Source organism: Triturus cristatus, chromosome 4_1 (assembly GCF_964204655.1).
Source record: "Triturus cristatus chromosome 4_1, aTriCri1.1, whole genome shotgun sequence".
NCBI classification, from domain to species: Eukaryota; Metazoa; Chordata; class Amphibia; order Caudata; family Salamandridae; genus Triturus; species Triturus cristatus.
Window position 1 is genome coordinate 90,508,867 of NC_140585.1, and position 4,730 is coordinate 90,513,596.

Genomic DNA, 4,730 nt, shown 5'->3' on the forward strand with positions numbered 1-4,730 from the left:
GGGAACCACTTTGAGCTGTTAGGGTGGGAAATAGTTAGGGGGGAGAATATTTCTTCTCCTAACGGATTGAGTATGATGTTATCGAAAGAAGAGGGGGATTCTCCTTTGCCAAAATTATCAAGATCTTGGTTTGGGTCGTCAAGATCCAAAACGAATTCATCGTAGGGGTTGTGGAAATTTTCTTCCTCTGAATCAGAGTCTGCATCATCCTTCCCGTCATAACGGGTTGTGCCGCTAGGGGCACCCATCAAATTTATGCCGCGAGGGGCACCGTTCTCATTTGAGGCGCGAGGGCCTCCCAACATAGATGAGGTGCTAGGACCTGCTAGGTCGACTGAGGCGCTACGACCTCTTGTACTGTAATCATCAGGATGTGCGCAGTATTTTGATTTTTTATTCTTTTTTCCTTGAGTTAAGGTGTCGTAGGTAGAGTCATCGTGACCAGAGGGGAGAGGTCTTTTGGAAGACAACGCTTCTTTAAAGGTAGATAGCATGCAGTATCGCATTTCATTTTGTAGGAATTTTTTTAAGGAATCATTATTGTGGAGGGGTGAACTGGCGGTAGCATCGTCAGATTCAAGGTCTGACATTGCTAGTAAGGGGTAAGGTAAGTCGAATACTAAAGAATTATTATTATTTTTAAGTTTTATCTATTTAATTAAATAATTGGATTGATATTGAATCTCCCCTTTTTTTAATTTTTTTTTTTATATTTTTTGTTTTGGAGGTGGCAAAGCTGGCGAAATAATTGTTAATAATTAATGCTGGAATTTGAATTGATTTCCTTGTTATTTGTTTCCCTTGAACTGGTTAAAGATCGTTTTTTGGCAGCAGCTGATCCGAGTGGAGTAACTGAACCTCTCGCTCGAGATCAGCTGTTGCCAGGGGAGTCGACGGAATTAGATGAAAGAGCCTAAGATACAGGCTTGTGAGTGTGCACCGTCCTCAAGGTGCAATCCTCAAAGTAGCGATGCGCTCGCTTTGGTGTGCGCGAGCGCGTCGTTTAAACGTGCTCCGGTCAAAAAATAGGGAATAAATATCCAAAAGTGCTCCCTTAGGATATACGCGATCGAGCGCGTTGCAGCGGGTAAAGAAAGGGAAAGACAAGCAAGGTAACGGAGACAGGCTTATCTATTTAAAAGAAATAAGTGTAATAAAGTACAAATGCGGGTGAAGGAAGGACGACAACCTCAATAGGAAGTCGATGGGAGGGGGGTTAGGAGAAAAAGGGGGGGTAGAGCCCCTAATCGGTTGCGCAAGCGGTGGGGTATTTGGGACGAACATAAAACATGAGAGAAATTGGCACAATGTTCCGCATCGAAAACGGAGGGCAAATAAGATGAAAGGAAGGTCTTTCCTTTTCTTCTTTAAGAGCAAACAAAGTCTTAAGGGCAATAGTAATAAGAAAGGTATAAATGTTACTTATCTGTCTGTGAGCCGCATTTAAAAGAGGCAGTCTGTTTGCGTCTCATGCTACTTGTATCCTGGTCACTACATTCTAGAACTGTTTGTTTCTTTGTGATGTAGTGCGGCTGTCTGTGACTGCATTAAAGGATTAATGCATAATGTAGCCTCCGGTCTTGTAATGAAATTCACACAGAATGGTGAGGGAACGGGTACGCCATAAGTGGCACAGACATCACACCCTTAACAAATAATAAGTTGTTCACCGAGGTAGCGTCATAATCCCTATTCACATTTGATGGCGAACAGCTAGCAATTACATACTGCCCAAAATCCTGCCACATTCAGCAAACACCCAGTACTCACTTGTGTGCAAGTAGCACATAGCCAGTTGACCTACTCTCTACTACTGGGACCCGGTGGTGGGGAAAGGAACACCAGTAACGTATTTCACCTCTCCTGGGAGCAGGCAGTTCCGGGAGGCGGGGTGCAAGTGGTAGGGCGGCTAGTGTGTGTGTAAAGCTATTTTGATGTCCGCCATGTTGGGAGGGGGGCATTCTGTGAGGCATAGACTTGGCGGCCATATTGGAAGGTTGTTTATAAGCACCAATCCATATTACAGAGCGTGGGTCTGAAGGTTCAAACAACTAGGTGTGAGTAATCTGTTGCCCACTACAGGAGGAGAGAGGAACAACGAGGAGAGAGAGGTAAAGGGGATTGGGCCTGGGGTGGAGGATACTTTTGTAGGGTTTAGGGTAGTGTCATTGTGTATGTTTAGTGCAGGGTAGTGTTTTAGGGTTTAGGGTAGTGTCAGGTGTGTGTAGTGAAGGGTAGTGTTTTAGGGTTTAGGGTAGGGTCGGGTGTGTTTGTAGTGCAGGGTAGTGTTCTAGGGTTTAGGGTAGTGTCGGGGTGTGTGTGTAGTGCAGGGTAGTGTTTTAGGGTTTAGGGTAGTGTCGGGGTGTGTGTGTAGTGCAGGGTAGTGTTTTATAGTTTAGGATAGTGTCGGGGTGTGTGTGTAGTGCAGGGTAGTGTTTTAGGGTTTAGGGAAGTGTTGGGGGGTCGTGCTGGGTAGTGTTAATGTAGGGAGAGGACTGGGGTCGGGGGATGGTCGTGCAGGGTTACTACATTAGGGATTAGGGTAGGGCAGGGTCACATTTCAAACTTTTACCACGCATATACCTTTACCACGCATGCCTTTGCATTGTAATGGCATGCGTGGTAAAGGTATATGCGTGGTAAAAGTATGCGATGTAATGGCATGTCGTTGTAATTTACAACGCGTAATAATACCCGCGTTGTAATGGCACACGTGGTATTAGTACGCGTGGTAATGAGTCATATTCAATGTGGTCACCTGAGGGGCTGAATAGCTGCAAGACCTAGCTGTCTATTGGTTACCCACACCCCTTGCTCCCCTAAATCTAGGTTTTAAGGGACCCCCCAACAACAGAACGTCAGATCCGATCGACCTGCACAAAAAAGGAACAAGAAGGGACCTGTGTCTTTGACAACAGGACTTTGCTCACCAGCCAACGCTAAAGAGGGATACTCTGTCCCTGTGGCAACAGGCTTGGAACTGTGAGAACAAGCCTCATCCTTGGCTAAAACTCTGCAGCCCCTAACTGAGGGACCCCTGTGGAAGCCAGAAGCACACTCAGACTACCCCAGGTCTAGTGGCACTAGTCCCTTGCACACTGCAGGTAAAAAGACTCACAGGGTCTTAAGAATCGCTGGTCGCCGGGCCCTCCGTGGGATCGACAAAAACTGTAGGAGTTGTAGTCCAATCTGTCCCAACGTTTCAGGCTGCTACCTCACTCCCTGGACTTGGTAAAGTGTCCATACCTTTTCGCTGGGCTTATCACTGCAAGGCTTCTCTGACATCAATCCAGCAACTAACCCCCAACCTCGATGTGGCAGCTACAGGGAACACTGTGCAGCCTACATCAGACATCAGCAACTGTGTCTATGTTTTGCTTTTGCATTTTGTTTCTTGCAGTACCTTGTAATCGATAAAATCAGCGCCACCCATGGTTTCCATTTAGCATCACGGAGAGCCAGGATAACTCTGCACTCAAACTCCACTGGCGAGGTAAAATTGAACTGACTGTCGTGGCCTGGTCTAGGGCCCGCACAACCATAACCCTGCAAGGGTTCCATGAAACTCCACCTCAAAGTGGCTGATTGTCACTAGTGGTTTTTTCCATTCACTGCAATGTTACATTTTTCATGTATCATTTTGCACTGATTTAAAAATTAAACAAAAATCAGGAAATGCAGAACACTTAAGTCAGTGCAAGACACCGGGCCAATTGGGACCCATGCCCAACATTATTGTCCAAGGTGGGGACATTACAAAAAGTCAATCTTAAGGCTGTTCATATTTGTCAGAGGTAATATCACATTAGGGCAAGCATTAAATATCTCACCTCTATAGAAAGAGGGCGCAACCAATCTACAAGAGGGAAAAAGAAGAACAGTGTTGGCAGAACACATTGATGAAGAAAATTAAGCAAAACAAAAATAGTTACAGTGAACTAATAGTGCTTCAACCACAATATATCTCACCTTAAAATTGATCAGAGGGCATCCAAAGTGTCAAGCCCAGAAAACACCGTAGTCCACAAATTTTGAACTAACTGTTGTCGCAAAAACACGAAATAGAGGTTCTGTAAGTGAAAATGTATTTTAAAATTAATGAAGGGAGCAAGTAAGTCGGTAGTCTTACCTAGCCGCAATGAATAACGTACATATTAAAAAGGTGTCTGTCCACAGAGGTCACTGGTTCAGAGGAACCCCCTATCTCAAGACGCCTCTCCCTCCAGCAATAGATGGTAAAAATTCCCTTAATAAGATGCCCGTGTGTAAGGTGTTTGTGGAACTGGCGACCGGGTTTACGGAATCTGAATATAAATGACACATACCACATACCACATCACTCTAAACGTTGAAATAAGTTGATGCATTAGGACCAAACCTTGGTAAAAGACAGTAAATGACAAAGATTCTATCTGTAGTAGCACGCGATATGGACATGGATCGCCACCGGAAATAGCAAAGGCTATGTATGTGTAAAATAGTCCATGTAGCACGCAATGTACACAATAGTGAAGGCACAATACAAAGTGTAAATTATTTAAAAGAAAGGACGATACATGAACCCATCTAGTGAGCGCACCTAGTAATAAAGCAACGGCTTACCTCTACGAGAAGGCACGGATACTGCATGGCATAGTAACCGTAGCAGGTTGACACGAACACTCGCGCCATTCAATCAATCAATCAATCAATCATGGCATTTGTAAAGCGCACTACATACCCGCGAGGGT